This window comes from Pseudochaenichthys georgianus, chromosome 11 (assembly GCF_902827115.2).
Source record: "Pseudochaenichthys georgianus chromosome 11, fPseGeo1.2, whole genome shotgun sequence".
Taxonomy (NCBI): domain Eukaryota; kingdom Metazoa; phylum Chordata; class Actinopteri; order Perciformes; family Channichthyidae; genus Pseudochaenichthys; species Pseudochaenichthys georgianus.
The window spans coordinates 10139113-10160229 of NC_047513.1; the positions used below are offsets into that span (position 1 = coordinate 10139113).

The 21117-nt window shown below is 41.2% G+C and overlaps 1 pseudogene; it reads left to right on the forward strand.

The window, feature by feature from the left end:
- The window catches only part of LOC117455484 (glutamate receptor ionotropic, NMDA 2D-like), a 233194-nt pseudogene that overhangs the window by 28685 nt on the left and 183392 nt on the right, over positions 1-21117 (forward strand).

Sequence of the window (21117 nt, forward strand, 5' to 3'; positions counted from 1 at the left end):
TATTATTAGGCTGAGCTACTCAACTTTATGCCAATAATTGCCTTAGCCCCAGATGTTCCCACATTACTCCTATTATTTTCACTATGCTGATAAAATTAAAAAACTAATATAAAAAAATAATTCGGTTGCTTGCTTGCAACTATTTTCCAAGCAAAGTAAGTGCACGTTTTTATCATGTTTAACGTTACTGTTTAAACGGCGGATAAAGCAGCTTCATCATGGCAACTTCACAACAGCTAAGCTAAGCTAGGTTACAGCATCCAGGTGACTTTTCAGAGTTGTTGTGCCACCGTGGTAGGCCAGTTTCTTATCACATATTTGGCACACTGCCTTCTTTTTACCGTCGTCCAATTTAAAATGGTCCCACACAGCTGAAGTCTTCGGCATTTTATGGGTGAAACGAGGTGAAGCGAGGTGAAGCGTGCCATTTGCGTTCGTGACTGTGAACAGTGAACGCAATGTCAGGAGCACAGGCTGAGATTGTATATATTTCCGCATTTTAACAGTGCAATTCAAAAGTATAATTATAGTATAAGAATATGGCAATTCGCCTTTATTAATAGCATACATTTAGAAAAATATATTAATTTGTTTGAAAAATATTTTATTTTTAAAAATATTTTTTTGTTTGAAAAAAAAAAAAAAAACGAATATCCGAATAATGAAATTGAAACCCGAATAGTTGGCCAACGAACGAATATTCGAATAGTCGAATATTCGGGTACAGCCCTATTTTCCCTTGTTTAAAATTATGATTGCTGCCCATTGTTGCAGAATAATAAATTGGTGTCAGCTCTCCAAATGGCACTAGTGCTAACTATATCAACCTAACAAAGTAGTTTATCATGACAGGTGAGATTTTTTAATAGCTGGGTCAATTCGTTTTAAGTGGATCTCTTTGACGCATTGGGATTTCCACCAAAGAATGGAGTCAGCTACGCATTTGATGAGTTACACACTCAGCTTGAAACTGATCTGTCAGCATCTGAAATATTCATTATCAAAAGCGGCTTGTGATTAAGGTCAGAGGTGAGTTTGCTTTGAAGTCGCACAAGGTACAAAACTACTTTTTTTCCCGGTGGAATCAGTAAAGACATTTTGATTATATTTCTACACCTATAATATGCTCTACATTGAAATATGAATGATATATGTTTTACTGAGCATAGTATATTAATAACCCTTCATATTCTAATATATTAGCTCAATGAGCTTTATGATCATGCTTTCAAAGGACAAGCTGCTCATAGACACTCAGATAAGATATTGGATGAGATAAAGCCCATGGCACACCAGTCAAACATCTTCCAACAAACACTGATGTTTGGTTGGAGTGCCATTGATATATTTCCTTTTAAAGGGACATTTGGTCAGATATGTGTTATCTAAGTTTTTCAATGTTTGATGAGGTGTGTTGATACTGACCCCATTACAACTGATTGTAAAATGTCTGTCCTTAATTCATGAAAGTTATCCTCTTCACTTAGTTTTCTTTCTTTCTTGTTTCTTTTTTCACTGTGCGGGTTCAGAGATGCTGTAGCTGGCGTGTTGTTGTCAGAAAACAGAGTGGCCGCGGTGCGTTCAAGGACCTCCGCAGAAAATCTGCCCTTTTAATGTCGGTTCCCCATAAGCCAATCTTCCTTTCATGGAAGGTTTGGCGGAGGAGAGGGCTATCAGAGAGTACCACAGCTTTTTTAGCTGCGGCTCCACATCTCCTTGCATGTCCCCTAAAACACAGTTTTAGGGGAAATGGAAGCTCAGCTGTGTACTGACAGAATGGATGGACAGTATAGGCCTACTGCGACTGGGTTACTCACTCCAGTTCTGCAGAGTCCCTTTTCCATTCAGGGGTTTAAGAGAGGCAAATCAGTGTGTGGGACATGCCAAAATCACGTACATACAAAGAAAAAACAAGGTATAAAATGAACACATTTCAAGAGACTTATCATTGTACTGACATGTGTGTAAATGTTTGGTTTTTATAATAAGACCTCAGAGTTGCATTATTCTGATACATTTTCATGATAACGGAGTGATTCTGATGGGAACACCAAAGTTACTTTATAGTGATATTGACCCAGCTACTTGAAACACACGTTATTACATTTACTTAGGTTTTATGAGTGCAATTTGTTACCTCGATTTTCCTAAGTAAATCTTACTCCCCGTTTTTTTCAGTGTAGAGTGTTTTAGCTCCATCTTCCAACAGGATATTCAAATGTTGTTTTAATGATTCAGACTACACTCACACCACTCACTCCCAGCACATTACCGGTAGACTCCACTGCTCTACAGAAATGTTTACATTAGAAATCAGGCTGATGCTAGTTTGGTATTTGACCTAGATTAGTGCAGCTTAACCTTAAGTTGACATTTGAGTTCTCCTTTGATTCTCTACATGTAAAGAGTTTTGATCACTCATTCAAACACCTGCTCACTGCCTCTTTCATTAATGTATGGGAAGATCAAAATAATGATTTGTTGGGTCCTTTGCTTTATTTGACTGTTCAGGCTCACATTCATTCTACATCTTAACCAAAATGGATTCTACCTTTGTTCTAGTTTAAGACAAATCCAATAAAGAAAATAATGAAATTAATTCCTCTTGCAACCATTGAGCAGCTCATCAATGTGCATTAAATGTGACTGGAAAAGGAGAAAGCTATCACTGTTTCTGAAAAGCCTTATTCAATGACTCTTTTTGAAAGGCAGGCTGTCCTTGAGTATTCACCTCACAGTGAAACTGAAGTCAGTCAGCCACGAGGCAAAGAAAAGAGACAATCTGGATGAGAATATAAGAACTACCTTAGACTGCTACTGTCTGGATACGCGCTTAACAATTTGGAGACTTGCAGTATGAGTTCAACAGTCCCTGAATTACCTTCCTGACATGAAGCAGGCAGTGAATGCCATTGTTAAGGTGCTACTTTGTTAGCTTGTCCGTCTGTATTAGAGATAAACGTTTAAGAAGCACATAACGCAACTGTCCAACTGGAAAAACTCAAACCTTAAAGGTCCCATGACATGGCCATTTCTACTGATCATAATTCCATTGTTGAGGTCTACTAGAATAGATTTACATTCTTCAATGTTCCAAAATCACATTGGTTTTCTCATACAGCATCTCTGTCCTGTTCACTCTGTCCTAAACGGCTTGTTGGAGCTCCTGCCCCCTCCCCCCTCCCCCTCCCTGTGAGCCCACTGTGCTCTGATTGGTCAGCTCGCCCACTCTGTTCTGATTAGTCAATCACCGTTACAGCAGAACATCAGTGTTTATGTGTTACAATGGCGTTTGTTAGCAACCAGAAAATGACACCAGTAATGACAAACAGATGAGAATGCTGCGTGGGGTCTGGGTGCCGTGAAGGCGGGACGTTGCGGGGCTCGCTGCTCCACCCTTTGAGGCTCGAGGAGCGGACAGTGTGAGCTGGATTACTGGTGTCGTTTCCTGGTTGCTGCGTCTAAGCTCAGGCTGAGTGAGTTTGTGTGTGTGCGGAGCTCCGCAGAGCTCAGGCTGAGTGAGTGCGTGTGAGGATTGGTCCATTTGGACTTAGTGACGTCAACCCGCCCCGGAAGAAGAAAATGGAAAAACAAAAATCTACAACGAGGCGTTCTGGGGCAGCATAGACACATCTTGTCTGTGTTAGAGTTTTACTCGCTACAGGGTGTACTTTGAGGGTTTGTGACTTTGCAGACCGTTTACATGCAGAAAAAGCTACGTAACACACAAGGGGACGGGTAATAACCAGAACAGCATATGATGGGACCTTTTAATACCGCCAGCTCTTTTCAGAAATCTCATGTAATGAAAAGAGTGCAACTTAATGGAATTCAAGCAATCGTCAGTATCACACATGCTAGCACGGTATCTTGTTAGTGGTTGTGCTAGCTGTGTTTCTTGGACTGAATTTGTTCATAACCGCAAAAAAATTGTCCAACATAGGAAAAAGCTTACTTGGTCAAAACTGATGAAAGTGATTTGATATCAGCTTTTCTTGTTGTTTACTTGTGTTCATATTTTACACATTGTTACATATATCTTACTGCAATACTGTTGTGTCCCTTAAAACTAATAATTGTGATTGTTTACTGGATATCTCAAGAAAAAAACTGGAGACAGGCATTTACGTTTCCGTGTGTTTAATTGCAAGAACACCACAGTCATCCAAAACAGTCCCTTTACACAGTCACATATCTGTAGCATAACCTTACACCATTCCCTTACTGACTATGATCTATTCTTTGCACAGTATGTCTCCTAATTTATACATGTAGGTTTTATAATGATACTTCTTTGCTCTCTAAATCTGGGTTTGTTCCAGTTCTTGGAAACGCAGCAGTGGTTTAGTACACAATGCTGTACCCATACACACATGGTTACTCAACACCACTCAATACAAGATATAAGACATACATTAATATACTATAATGCCTACCTGATTGCCCTAATGTAATCATGGGTTCATATTCTCTCTATGTCTCATTGCAGGAAAGCGGCTCCATCTATCTCCAGTTCACCTGCTCCACCGCCCTTCAGCTGGAGGTCATATTCGAGGTGCTTGAAGAGTACGACTGGACCTCCTTCTCTGTGGTGACCACCCGTCACCATGGCTACGAGGACTTCCTGGCCATGGTGGAGGGTATGACAGACGGTTCATTCATTGGCTGGGAAAAGAAGAGTGTGGTTATTCTTAACGTGACGGACGACCCTGGCGGAGCCCGAATTAAAAGACTGCTCAAAGACAATGAAGCCCAGGTGAGTCAAATGTCATTGCTGGACACAAGTATCAAAAGGGGAATCATGTACATACATTTTTCTAAAAGCTGCAATATTCCATTTTAAACCTGAGAAAACCACATTGCCTTTCCCTTATCTTGATAAGCTGTCTACCTTGAAAAGACTTCCTCTGTAGCCGGAGGCTAAGTCACATCTGTGAAGGTTCCACAAGCATACAGAAGCAGATGGTGAACGCAGTCAATTTGTAGTTTAAAAAATACCTTGTTCTCCATTATCACTGTCACCTACTGATTTCAGCTGCTAAGTTCACCGTGAAAGTCACAACTTGTTTAATGTGTTTCCATAAAAGAGGATGTGATACACAATCTAAAGTTGAACGTTTCCTAACATTGTTCAAAGTACATTTTGTGGATATGTGTTCTGCTCACTGTTTCTTACAGCACAACATGTCATTGTTCAAACATTATTCCATGCCAAATTATGAATATAGCTTTTTTGAACTCGTTAACAGTAAAGTACTCTTTTGCGTTTCCTGCTGTGTGCTGTAACAGAGAAATACATAATACAATTTCAGTTGGACTCCCAAAACTCATTGCCAGGTTAATCAACTTTGTCGTATCGATATAGTTGCAGTGCTGCGTTTGCAGATGAAAAATAATCGGTTACTTCTTCAGGCATTGCAGCCAGAGGAAAGGTTCTGAAGAAAGCAATAACATCTCACCATTCAACATTGGCTTACAGTAAAAGCCTCATTTAGGGGAGGTTGACGGAGGACACGGTATTAATTTACGCTGGTGTCCTGGGGGACCACGTACACACCCACACACACTACCGCACACACCTGGGAGCTTTGTACTGTAGCAGCACAGGCACGCGGCATATTGTTTACAAACTGATGCATTATGTTTTATTTGAAAGAATTATAGGCCTCTGTCATACAGTTACACACTGTTTTTTTACACAGTGATGACATATTGATCATAACATTTGTTTAAGACATCTCCAAAATCACTGTATGGCAACACATATTTCCATATGTTTCGTCTGGTTATTTGAAATGAGTATTTGATGTATGATCTTTTAATTTTATTCAGTGATGCTTTATAGCATAATATATACATATCCTTGGTCTTCATATGTTTTGTATCATTACGTTGTTAAGCTTGATTGCTGGCAACCCAGGTTATTTATAGATTTAAATATAATTTTAACTAACCATTTCTGGCTAAGATAAATGACATAATACACTTGCAATTACATATTAACTTGACAAGGTATGGCAAGAAACAAAAGCAACACAACCGAACCACACTCAGGTGTTGCCAGTCGCTCTGATGATCACCTGCAGAGTGCACACACAGGTGAATCACATCACACACGATGACACTGCTAGGATCCTCAGATGTTTTCTTTGGGCATGATTGCTGTGAAACATAAAAGCTGCAGACAAACAACCTGCTTCAGAAGAAATGAACATTATCAGCAGAATGGCCATCATCAGAGAGGTGATAGGTACGAAAGAGTTTCTGGGTTTCGCATGATCTTTGTGCAAGAGCAATATGTCCTTTCTCTCAGTCTTACAAATCTCTCCTGCCCACCGTATCCTTGTTATTCTTTTTCATTCCTTGCTCTGATCATTTTCACTATTGTAAATGTAAATGACCTTTGTCACAATGAAGTCCATGAAAGGGAGAAAGGAAGAAAGAAAAGGAGAATGGACCAAAATAAAAAGGGCGGGATTGAATATGACGTAACGTAATGAAAGTGATATGAAATGTTGCATCGGGAGGGAGTGTTCTGGGCTTTAGATGTGGAGAAATGTACATTTAGATATATTTTTTCACGAAGATGTTATAGCGGATGGGGTTATGCATTTGTTTGCCATGATGGCTGCATTGCATTTTAGTGGGGCAGTTGGAGGGCTTTGTCATAGTGCTTTCTCATTTATTGACATGACTTACTGTGATACTGAATGAAACCATCACCTGTACGTTAGTAGAAATAAGCAAATCTTGCCATGATAACGCACAGGTTGTGATTGTGGTGGAAATCTCTTCTTCTTAAAATTAGCATATTAGCATTGATATTGTGAGTATGCTGTAATGTTGTGGTTAGCATGCTCAAGTTAGCATTCTTGCTCAATAGTCCATGGCTGCAGACTCCGAGGGGCCAATAAGTGTTCGCCGAAACTTGCACACTAATGTAGCTTTTCTTTGCAAATGGACCAGATTGCAGTCCATCTCCCAAAGAGCAGCGCTAACTGCCACCAGCAGTTACAGTAAAATGAGAAAGGAGAGTTGGTGGCATCTATAAAAGGTGTCCACTCAAAATCATTTATTTTTGAATGCAGTGACAGGATGCAATGACCGTTGTGTCATGACAAATAGATGAATAAAGCTCCCCTACTTGTCACTTTTCAAAGTGCATTAAGAAAAAAATGAGGAAAGAATTAATGAAAAATATGGTTATGATAGAAAAAACTAAATACATACTCACTCTCGCTCTTTTCCAAAAGCTCTTGGCTTACGTTATCCTTTTCCAATCTCCTAATTGCCCATGGCAGGTTTGGATGGAGGTGGCACTCTGGGTAGCACCCCCTGAAAAAAACCTCCAGCTTCAGCTGACTCACTCTTAGCAACTGACAAATTGGCCGTAAGCACATACTCTGCCACATGGATAATTGCATTCAGATGCAAAATACAAAAAAGGTAGATTGCACTCAGTTGCAAGACTTAATGGCGCTTGGATATCAGTAGGGCAATATCGTTTTTGAACCGGATAAAGACAAGGCAGATACGGGGTCAAATGATTCACAACTCATGGTGCAATCAGCGTCCACAATCTACAAAGTTTTAAATTAGGTTGCATTTTAATGATGTTGAAGTTAAATGTAATCGCAATGCCATTAATGTTTTAATGGCAAGTAAAGAAGGACTACAAATCTTTCTTTAAACCTGATATTTCTGCCTCTGGATTTAAAGGTTGTTTTACATTTCAAGCATGCTGTGGCCTTACAGATTTCATATTTTTAAACACATTGATTGTTCATAAAAGTCCAACATGAATGAGAAATGTCAGGTGGTTCTCCAAACTACCTTAACATGCTGGTGTGCTTGCTGAACTATAATTACATGTCCACCTCTACAAAGGTCCACGTCCACAGCAACAACCGTAAAGAATGGACACTCATGCACAGGGAAAGTTTCTGGAAATTCTCCAGGAACCTGTTTTTTACTTATTTATCTTTGTCAATGGAATGTTGCCATCTGGGTATCGTGTTCTTCAAATGGAGGGTCAGTATCATCCATCTACATTTGGTATTTTTAACAAACGATATAGGAGCAAATGTCCTTGTAAAATATATTGTATTGCATCTGTGTTGGCCTTCCTGCCTTAAGCAGCAGTGTGCTTTGGGAGTAGCCTTACTAAGTGTATGGATATGTCTCATTTGCTTTATTTTCTCCTCCTCACTCGATTATTGGGTAGCGTATACATTGATCTGAACGGCTACTGTACCATAAAGTACAGTTTAAAGTCGGAAGCAGAGATCAATGAAGTAGGAAGCCTGAGTGATGACATTTTAGAGCATCGTATGCATAAGTCGGTTATTGGATCAATAAAACCCTTTATTGTGGGCAATTGGACAAAACTGCTGATCGGAGTACATTAAATCTGCATCACACCAGCACTGCCGTTTTAAACCTGTTTGGACAGTCAAATATTGTTCCTTTTCTATAGGTTAAGACATCCTCATTATACAGAGGCGAGCCGTGACTTTTATACCTAGGCCGTCTGACCCCCACCCCTTAAACCCGTGAAAAATAGTTATTACGTCTCAGCGGAATATCAAAACCAACGGCCCGGGGTGCAAAACACATCAATGAAATACCCTGGACCACACAAAACAACACCTGTAAATAACCCAATGTGTGTTCTTTTAAATTGAAAAGGATATTGCATTGTGTTTGTTACTTTTGTTGCAGTTGTATGTCTTAAGTGTAATTTGGCCTGCTTTTATTTTGAATGGGAGTTTACGCTGTTGACAGGAAGTTGTTGTTGCTATGGAAACAAGCTTCATAGCGGGCGGAACTTGTCATAAAGTCCGCGATAATAAAACCCACCCATTTAGAGGGAATATATGATTGGTCCATTGTACTGTCATTTTACATTACTCTCTTGTTGAGTTACTATAGCTGGCCCTCTGTGAATTTACAGCTGGACCACCAATCAGCTCCTGTCTTCACCTCGCAGAGACGAGCTTCTTTCATTTAACCCTTCAAACAGAAACTGAAGAGGCAGATTCGAAGGATTTATTTGGAAATGTTATTTTAAATACAATTAAATCAAGCTATTTTGGTAAAACTAATGAAAAATGTAACTAAGAAAATATATTTTTTTAAATATATTACAAAAAATAATATATTTTTGAATGTTTTTAAATATGATTTTGCAGAATATCTTAGGCCCTCAGAGAGGGCTTAGAGGGCCCTGACGGCTCGCCACTGTCATTATACTGTGATAAATACGTAACTTATATAAATAACATAAAGTAAACTTTGCCTGTACACACAGGGCCTTTCTCATTTCACTAATTCCCCTCCTCGACTCCTATCCTCGTGTCTTAGTCCCGCCCACAGGAGATGTGAGCGGAGGAGTCGAGGAGGGTAACCGAGGAGGGTAACCGAGGAGAGAGGAGGGGAAGCACCAGGCGTTTAGAGAAATTCTAAATCCTCTCCTCTGAGCGGTCATTTTAAAGAGACGTCCATTAATGATGACAGGAGGCACAGCAGCCCTCTGTCTGATGGACAGATGTGTTCATGAGAAGGCCCACTAGTTAACTGGCTCGAGACAGAGGATCGAGATGAATGCGACGAAGCAATCCATGCCGTTGTGTTGTTTTTAACGTTGAAATGACAAGTTTAACAGGTGAAGATGCAGTTGTTGCGGAATTGTTGTGAGTAGCCTTTTCAAGACGGCAATTCAGAGAAAAGACGGATAATGCCGCGGGGGTGGTGTGTGTCTACCGAAGGTCCAGTTGTGATAGACACGGTTCGCCACTGATACACACATATATATTTATATAAATATATACAATTTCAGTTTCAAACAAGTATAACAGCACTCTCATAATAACATAACACTATCAGAGACTGGATATATCCCCCTGTCTCTGGTCGCTGAAATGGGCCAAATGTTTTATTTACAAGTACTAACAGTAAGCATAGGACACCAAACCAACTGAGACATGTCTGTCCGCCACACACACACACACACACACACACACACACACACACACACACACACACACACACACACACACACACACACACACACACACACACACACACACACACACACACACACACACACACACACACACACACACACACACACACACACACACACACACACACACACACACACACACACACTCTGCTGTGTACTTCTCACCCTCTTCTAATTTTCAAGTTTCTCGCTTTGTGTTTTTAATCTCGCTCCCCACATTTCCCCTCTTTAATAATGTATGAGAGGGAAATTCTTCCAAAATGAGATGTCTAACATTTGAAAAATGGATGCTCGCACTAAAAAGTGATTGATGGCACAGAATTATAACAAATTACGCCTCATTCTGAGGGATGGCAGAACGCAGTGAATGCGGCTCTCTCTGAGAAGGAGAACACTTTGACAGAATGGATTCGCTTTATTTCATACATATAGATGATAACATTGAAATTCAAGAAGTGCTAGCGCCATACGTAAAGAGGTCTTATAACCTCACTGCTGAGTGGATGTGATTGACAGGAATGGAGTGTTAGCTTGGCCCTCATGCCGACCTTCATTCCGTTTGCTGTCGGCTGAGTGGGATGGAGGGATCGGCGTCATCTCACCGTACTCTGACGCGAGTAACAGTGGTGAATGTGAAGCATGTGACAGGATCCACACACCACACGCCTGCTGTCACCACAGTGCGTTAGTAAAGCATTTAGATTTTGCCTAATTTCAGTTTTATACCCTCTCCAATTCTTCTTACAAATCTGTGGCACACATTTTCCTCGAGTGCTTCCTCTGAGTAATCAACTGAAGCACCCACATAATGAATCACGCACACACACACACACACACACACACACACACACACACACACACACACACACACACACACACACACACACACACACACACACACACACACACACACACACACACACACACACACACACACACACACACACCTACAGCTCCTAAAGCATAATCAGGCTACAGCCGTTGTGCATTTTATTATGTGAAGCACTAAATGGTCTTAGACAAATATCGACTCTTTGTTTGTATATATCTACTAAACTAAAGCAAATAAAGAGAGTAGGCCTGTTATACTGAGTGATATACATGTTACACACTGCTCTACTTTCTGCACGGACCTCACAGCTGTTCTCTCTGTAAACATTGCATTGCGATGAAAGCAGTTAATGAAATAATATCCAGGGGATGCATGCAGAGCTGTCATTGGCTGAGATAAGTCCGGCCGTGCGTCACGACTCTTTGAAACATCTCTGTTGCCGGAAATACATCCACGGAGGATCCGCAGAAGACCCATCAGTGTATCCTCGGTTATAGCTCCTCCAGAGAGCCTCCTCGACGCTCGATTCTCGGTCCTCGATGTGCATTTAGAGAAATGAGATGTCCTTCAACATGGCGCGCTGAAATCCATTTCCGGGTCACTACCGGAGGACCGAGGAGTCGAGGAGGGGGATTTAGAGAAATGAGAAAGGCCCACAGTCTAAATAAAATAGTTTGTGTTTCTCTCGGGGAACTCAATGTGTTCATTTCAATGGACACCATGTCCAGACAGTATTTCAATTGTATTATTAGGACAGTGAAAATCTATTTCTGTACAACTCAAAACTAGTGTAAAACCCTGCCAAACTTCATATGATTTAAAGCTCTAGAAAAGCTACCAAATGGACCTTGAGGTAATTTTTGTCAAATTGTTTAGCGTCATTAGGCTTTAATCCAATAGAATTGAAGATACAGAGCAGTTAAAGTGACAGATGATGCAGCTGTGACACCATCTTTACTGTTGGAGACACATATGGCTCTTTTTTCTTTCCATCATTTTTTCTTTCTTCTCTTGTCTTTCATTTTGTTGGCATGACAGGAGATGGCAAAACAAATGGACTTAAAGTATAAGAAAACAGACATGCAAAAATCCGGCAGGGTGCATGCTAATGTGCAGTATGCATAATCCTCCCATGAAAGCTCTTTGATTATAAACCAAATGTGTCTGGTAGCAATATAGTGCAGTTTTAGTACTGAATTGTGCAAACACTGAGTGTCTGCCAACATCCCCTCCTCACACACTCACGTCCAGTACACACTCTAGATCATTGATTACATTTGCTGCAGCCTTGTCTGTGTTGTAATGTGAATATAATTCAGACATTGAGAACTGTTCCCCGCTGAGACTTTTCTGCTCTCTCTATCTCCTTCAGTATGTTTCTCTTCTCCCCCCTCTCTCACCGTACATTAACATGTCACACGGGCAATATCTGCACACGAACAATCTGTGTCTCATTTACACCTGAGATTAAAATTAGCCTCCGGTGCCCCGTTAGAATTCCTCTGTTGCATGCAAAACATTAATATGCCTCGCCAACCCGACAGGTTTCTGTTGCAGCTAATGCAAAATTATTAATCTTATGTGTCTTTTAGCATTAATCTTGAAGGCATTGGGGAGGCTGTAGTGCTGCGCGGGCCATTTATTTGACTTCAAAGCTTGTTTTTGCATATTATCATACTGCATACCGCAGGCATCAGCTGATGATTCACAACTCTGTGTTGTGACTGGTAAGCGAAGTAGCAGGCGTGTTTGTTTTGTAAAGGAGAACCGATGCATGACAAATACTGTAAGCAGTGAGTGAGCAAAAGGAACACAATGGGAAATGCTTTTTTTTCCTCTTGTTTATTCAGACTTTTAAATTAAAGTGTAACTAAAGTGTTGTCACTTTCAACAATACATTTGAGTTATATTGATGAATTGTTCAGTCCTTACTGCAATCATACTTGTGTTATTAACATATCTATTTTCTGAGACATTAAAAGTGCCATATTATGGCTAATTTTCAGGTACAAATTAGTATGTTGTGCCTCCACTGTGATGTTTCCATGCTTTAATGTTCCAAAAAGCTCTTTATTTTTCTCATACTGCCTGTGCTGCAGCACCTCTTTTCACCCTCTGTCTGAAACCAGAGCCCAGTCTGCTCTGATTGGTCATCTGGCCGGCTATGTTGTGATTGGTTTTAGGAATTAAACTAATGATTTAAAACAAGGCTTTTCAGGCGCGGGGGAGTGTGTTGGAGAGAAACTCCTTCTGGAGGGAACTTTGCGATTTTAGCCTTTGCAGACCATTTACATGGTAAACATATATAAAACATAAAGGAAAGGAAATTCTGCCGAATTTCTCTGTTAAAATATTATGTTGTGCCAACATTCAACATTTTGGAAATAGGCTCCTTTCATTTCAGCACGGAGGCTGATGCAATTTCTGTCACGATAAAATATGAAGAACCACAGGGCTATAAATTAAGTGTTTTCTTCCAAAATGAGATGTCTAACATTTGAAAAATGGATGCTCGCACTAAAAAGTGATTGATGGCACAGAATTATAACAAATTACGCCTCATTCTGAGGGATGGCAGAACGCAGTGAATGCGGCTCTCTCTGAGAAGGAGAACACTTTGACAGAATGGATTCGCTTTATTTCATACATATAGATGATAACATTGAAATTCAAGAAGTGCTAGCGCCATACGTAAAGAGGTCTTATAACCTCACTGCTGAGTGGATGTGATTGACAGGAATGGAGTGTTAGCTTGGCCCTCATGCCGACCTTCATTCCGTTTGCTGTCGGCTGAGTGGGATGGAGGGATCGGCGTCATCTCACCGTACTCTGACGCGAGTAACAGCGGTGAATGTGAAGCATGTGACAGGATCCACACACCACACGCCTGCTGTCACCACAGTGCGTTAGTAAAGCATTTAGATTTTGCCTAATTTCAGTTTTATACCCTCTCCAATTCTTCTTACAAATCTGTGGCACACATTTTCCTCGAGTGCTTCCTCTGAGTAATCAACTGAAGCACCCACATAATGAATCACACGCATGCACACACACGCACGCACACACACACACACACACACACACACACACACACACACACACACACACACACACACACACACACACACACACACACACACACACACACACACACACACACACACACACACACACACACACACACACACACACACACACACACTCTGCTGTGTACTTCTCACCCTCTTCTAATTTTCAAGTTTCTCGCTTTGTGTTTTTAATCTCGCTCCCCACATTTCCCCTCTTTAATAATGTATGAGAGGGAAATGCAGGCAGTCCAAAAGGAACCATTTTCAAGTGCAGCTCACTGTGTTAAAAACATAAACAGGAGAGGCATTAATGTATAAGTGCACCAAGTGTACTGACATATAAATGAATATAATCCATAATTGTAAAGGACACAAGAAAGGGCATTGTGGGTCCAAGCAGCACAAACAGGACATGAAACAGGGGATGGAAATTCACTTTTTGCCTCTTGTTTTTTCTTGTTCTTCACAGTTTATCCATACTTTTCTGCACTTCATTGTTGTCCTCTCCTTACCCTTTCTTTCACGCTCTTCTTTCTTCTCTTTGTTATTCTTACGTGTTGCCATTTCCACCTTATTTTTTCTTCCTTCAATACTCCCCTTTGTAATGCTAATCTTGTCTTTCCCTGTCTTTCTCCTCTTCTTCTACCTCCATGTTTTTGTCCGTTATTCCCTTCTTCCTTTACCTTCATTTTATGACATCCTATTTTTATAATAACATCTTTCTCCAATACCTTTTATTGTTTATTACTTTCATAATGTTGTTCATAACCCACTCCTTATTATAATCTCTATTTTCCCCTGCTGCTATCACTACTCTCTCCTGCCACTTCAGTCCTATTCCTTCCCTCCTTCCTCCTTTCCCCTCTCTTGTCACTCACAGTTGGCACAGTTAGTGATCATAACCTAGTTGCTATAGTACGCAAGTCCAAAATACCTAAGGCTGGCTCCAAGATAAATGATAGAAGGTCTTATAAGGGGTTTAATCAGGGACACTTTGTAGAGGAGGTAAAGAATGTGCAATGGTTTGATGTTTGCCATGAGGAAAACCCAGACAAAGCACTGGGAGTATTTATGAAGTCTTTCATGGGGATTGCCGATCAGCATGTTCCAATTCGAAAATGGTCAAAGTGTGCAACTTGGTTAAATGACGAGATGAGAAGTTTAATGGTCCAACGAGATAAAAAAACTGCAGACAGAACAGGTTCTCTATGTGAAAATCAACATTGAGTCACATTTTTAATAAAAGTTTAGAGCAAGGCGTGTGCCCCGAGATCTGGAAGGAAGCCAAGCTCATCCCATTACCCAAGGATAAAAGAAAAACCTTTGCTGGTTCCAATAGTCGACCTATAAGTCCCCTCCCAGTGTTAAGTACATTAATTTTAAAAATAGTATTCACCCAAATTCAATACTACTTTTCAAATAACAATCTGACAACGAACTACCAACATGCCTATAGAGATGGTCACTCTACAAGTACAGCACTTGCACAAATGACCGACGACTGGTTAAAGAGCCTGGATTATAGGAGGCTTGTAGGAGCTGTCATGTTAGACTTTAGCGCAGCTTTCGATGTAATCGATCACAGTCTGCTGCTGAACTAACTCAAATGCTATGGCTTTGGTTCTGTTGCTATGTGTTGGATGGAGAGCTACCTGACTAGGAGAAGGCAGCGAGTCTTTTTTCAATGGGAGCTTTTCTGAAAGTAAGGTGTTGCAGTGTGCGGTCCCACAGGGGAGTTCGCTTGGGCCTTTGTTATATTCAATATTCACAAATGACCTTCCTTACGTATTAAATAAGTCCAGTGTAATAATGCATGCTGATTATTCTACAATGTACAGTACAGCATCAACATGCAGTGAGTTAAACTATCTACTTAAAATAGAGATTAAAGCCATGGCAGACTGGGTCAACAATAACAAACTGGTACTCAACATTGCAAAAACAAAAGCAATGGTGTTCGGATCCAGACATATGTTAAGCAGCAATCCTCAATGAAGCCTGACACTGGCTGGTCAGCCAGTGGAACAGGTACACGAGAATAAGCTGCTTGGCATTGTTCTTGATTCTGGTTTAAAGTGGACAAAGCAAATTGACAGTATCGTAACTAAATGGGAAGGAGCATAGCTGTGACGAGAACATGTACAAAGTATGTAACACCAACCACTTTTGAAACAAGTCATTCAGTCTCTGGTTTTGTCACATCTTGAGTACTGTCCGGTCATATGGTCGTCAGCAGAAAAAACACATATACAGAAATTACAAATAGCTCAAAACAAGGCTGCCAGACTAGCTCTCCACTGTTCGAAGTGCACTCATATTGGAGTTATGCATATAATTATATCATGGCTTCCGGTTGAGAAACGTCTGCAATCTTGTGTTATCACTTTTCTCAGAAATGTCCAATTTAGCAAAAAAACACTGCATTTCTATGATCAAATAGTTTACACAAGAGACAAGCATGACCATAAGACTAGACAAGCTACATCAGGCCATCTACTGGCACCTAAAACCAGGACAAATCTTCTGACATCTTCAGTAACTTATAGAGCTATAAAGGAATGGACTCATTGCCAAACTACCTTGCTGAAATAGAGTCCAGAGCCTCTTTCAAGAAGAGATTGAAGGGCCATCTACTAATGACCATGTACCCTTGTGAACTGTGAACCCTAATTTAATTATATCTCATGCTTTGTACTGGTGGGTGTCTTGTTCACTTATCCTTGACTGAGATTGATGTTGAAAGTGGATGAGATTAAGATGGACTTTTATTAATCCCCGTGGGGAAATTGTTTCTCTGCATTTGACCCATCCTAGTGTTAGGAGCAGTGTGCTGCCATTTTGAACGGCGCCCGGGGAGCAGTGTAGGGAACGGTGCCTTGCTCAGGGACACCTCGGTAGCACTTGGTCTTGCCGGGACTTGAACTGGTGACCTTCCAGTTGCCAAGCCAAGTCCCTATGGACTTCGCCACCACCGCCCAGATTGTTGATGTTAGTGATGTTGTTAATGATGTCAGGACTTATTTCTTGAATGTTGTTGTATTGTTGTATTATTGTTGTATTGTTTTAAGTGTCGAACCCCAGGAAGAGTAGCTTTTGTCAAGAGCAAAAGCTAATGGGGATCCTAAATAAACATAAACATAAATATCTTCATTGCTTCCTTTCTACTAATGACTTCCCACTCTCTCCCTCCCACGTTCAATGTGTTAACTCTTTCCCTTTTTCTTTTCCTCCTTCAGGTCCGTCTGCTGTACTGCTCCCTGGAGGAGGCTGAGTTGATCTTCCGGGCAGCCTTGGCGGCGGGTCAGGCGGGGCCCAGTCACATGTGGTTTGCTGTGGGACCGGCCCTGTCTGGTTTGGGCCTGGAGGGGCTGCCCAAGGCCTTATTCGCCATCCGGCCGCAGGGCTGGAGGGACGAACCCAGAAGGTAAGAGCAAAGCAGGTCCTCACAGGTTCACTGGCTGTAAGCTACGGGTCCAGAGGACATGATTTAGGATATGATATTTGTTAACTTTTTCACTTTACATTGATGGACTTTTGGAGCTAGATTACAAAGGACCCATAATGCTTATTTTCATATTTGACCTGCTCCATCGATATCAGTCGCATTAACCCGAAGACACATTTTGAGTCGATTACACTGTTGGAAAGAGGAGATTCCTAGCTGTCTAATGATATCAGGATTGTTTTTGTACTCCAAATATTAAGCAAAATATGTCACATTATATAATGACTGTCACAGAGTCATCATTTTGAGAAAAAGGCCTTTAAAGTTTCCTCTTCTCTGGAATCCATCAATCTGATTGATTATTAGCGGAGCAAATGATCAAAATAGTACGGAGGAAACATATTTTGGTTTGGATTACTGGTCTGGGGGAAGCTCGCAAGTGTGTGTGTGTGTATACGTGTGTGCGTGTTTGTGTAATTTTGCATTTGTGTGTATTGTGTTTGTTTCCCGGGGAAAACACTCACGAGAAACACCGGCTGTTGTTATGCCTGCTGTGACGTCAAGTTACTCCGTTCTCCGCTTGTAATTATGCCGTTACAAGCTTCAAAGCTGTATATATCATCTGAATTTGCCAAAACAAGTTTAATATTCTGAAAGCCAAGACTGTGTTTATTTGAAATCAGATGAAAACAAATTGTAACGGACCCTGCCGTGTTATCTATGATTACTATACGCCTTACATTCATAATTTCAGCGGAGGGAGGGAGGGGGAGCTGCGCTGCGGAACAGCAGAGTGGCGAGTGAGAGCTGTCATCTTCCCTTTACAAGCTTCAAAAAAGTATTTATCATGTGATTTTGGAAATAAAAGTTTCATATTCTGAAAGCCAAGACTTTGTTTATTTAAAATCAAACAAAACACCCGAACCCCGAAAAAATAGTTTTTTACGTAAATCCACGTTTATTTTGAAATGAGCCGTTGCGACTTCCGACTGATTTCGATAGAGCTGGTCACATATATGTGCATGTTGTTCTTCTACTGTAACATGTTAACATGTTTTATGTTTAAAAAAAGCTCTTTATTTTTCTCATACTGCCTGTGTTGCAGCACCTCTTTTCACCCTCTGTCTGAAACCAGAGCCCAGTCTGCTCTGATTGGTTAGCTGGCTGGCTCTGTTGTGATTGATCAACCACTTATATATGTCCCAGCCCTAAGTCTATCATGTATAATGTGTTGGAGCGCTAGTGCAATTGTTACATAGTGAGGTCTTTTTGTTATGAAATAAAAACAAAGAAGTCCAATGCAGGTGTTTCTGGCAGGGAGGGGGAGTGTGTGGGAGAGAACTTTGGGATTTTAGCCTTTGCAAACCATTAATGTGCACAGAAACCTATACAACACACTACAGGAAAGACAACCCCAAAAAGCATTATAGTGCCTCTTGATTACCCAACTGTGTTAGACTAATGAACATCTGTCAAAATGATAAAACAGGGATGTTCATTAAAGCGAGCCTTACAACATCTGTATACCTGGTGCAAACTGTAAACTCAAGCTTCCGGTGGTATTCCATGACCTTCAGGAATATCTAAGTAAGTCAACCTTGGAATCAGGATTTTGATGACATTTATCTGTTCCCATGATCATGAATACACGCTAAATATTTAGTTAGCTGAAGTTTGGCAAACATTCACTTTCTTTAAAGACTCTGTGGTCTCTGCAACAAAATCCCAGCATGCACAGAACATACCAAGGGTGTGTTCTATTGACTAAAAATTAGACTTTTCATTAGGGATGCACGATATTGGTTTTTTGAAACCGATACCGATAACTTCCTGCTTCTCAAGACCGATACCGATAACCGATAATATATATATATATTAAATGTACCTGTAGCTTTTGCACACCTGGTGGTAAAAAAAAGACTAGTAGTGAGCAAATGACATGAGCATTACTACTATGAACAAAACAAAGCCAAGAACAGTTTTGACTCTTCAAAGTGACCATATTTATTTTCCCAAACAAATCTGGCAAACTTCTTGCCTTTTTCAAAAGCCTCGTCGATAGGTAAAAGCCCCGGTGCCTTTGCAGCTGGCTTTGGATTCGCCGCTAGTTTAGCAGCGCAGGCGTCTTCGTACGCTTTTAACACACCATCGTAGCGATGGTGATATTTCAGGTGACTAATCAGGTTGGAAGTATTATAGCTCGTTGCCTTTTTCCCTCCTCGTGGAACTTCTGCATTGCATTTGTTAATACAAATAGCAAGCAAACTATCTAACTCTGAAACTTTGAAATAGTCCCATACTACCGACGACATGTTTGTTTACTGTCCTGGCTTCACGGCCGCACACCATTTACGTCACAGCCAGGCATGAGTTAGGTAGCGCTGGATTTGTGAAGAACTCCCCTCTTCCTAAACCACTGTACCACACTACTGGCAAAACGGGAGGAGCCCAAAAAATATATTGTATATTATCGGGGCTATTAATACTGTTATCGGGTTTATCGGGATGACGTCATCATTCCTAATATCGGACCAATAATTATCGGGCCGATAATTATCGTGCACCACTAATTTTCATCCCTGAAAGTGTGTGGTACAGTAGTTGTTCCTTTAAAAATAACCTCCCAATGTCCTTTTCACTTCTTAACAACACCACCTATTCTCTAAACATGAATGGCTGTTTCCATTTTTATTTTAAAAGGCATTAAGTCAATGTGTCACTTTGAAACCTTAAACCAAGTTAGTGAACACTTGATTTTTCTCCATTCAAAGTTGATAACATCACATCCAAAGTAAAGTACTCCAATGATACAAAACTTGTATCCTGCCCCTTGCTATGGCGCATGACACCTCCTCCACTGCTCCTCTGTCCCAAGGCGTCCCCCAGGGTTCGGTACTTGTCCCCCTCTTCTTCATCCTCTACATGCTCCCCCTTGGCAAAATAATTTGTCGCCACAACCTTCAATTTCACTGCTATGCCGATGACATCCAACTTTATATCTCAACAAAAACCATCACCCTCACAACACACTCCACTCTCACCAACTGTCTCTCAGAAATAAAAGCATGGATGCAAACAAACTATCTCCAACTGAACAGTGCCAAATCAGACATCATCATCATCGGCCCCCCCATCCCGTATCAAAGATATCCAGAATTTCAACTTCACCATTGACCACACTCTATCTCCCCCCCTCACATCGGCAACCTCAGTCATCTTCGACAGTCAGCTCAAATTCAACCACCACATAAATCACATCACCCGGACCGCCTTTTTCCACCTCAAAAACATTGCCCGTCTCCGCCCATCACTCTCTTCCTCTGCTGCTGAAACCCTGATTCATGCATTCATCACTTCACGACTCGACTACTGCAATAGCATCCTCTAGTCTACGACATACCATCCAACCTCCTCAATAAACTTCAACATATCCAGAACTCTGCTGCCCGCCTCCTCACCCACACCCGCTCCCGAGACCAAATCACTCCCGTCCTCCAGAACCTCCACTGGCTCCCCGTCCGTCAAATAATCAACTTCAAAGTCCTCCTCATTACTCACAAAGCCCTCAACAATCAGGCCCCCCCCTACCTCACAGACCTGCTGCACCACAACACCCCTTCCCGCTGCCTCTGCTCATCAGAAGCCAACCTCCTATCCATCCCCACCCGCACCAATCACCGGACCTGGGGGGACAGAGCCTTCTCCGTCGCTGCCCCCTCCCTCTGGAACTCACTCCCCCAACCCATCA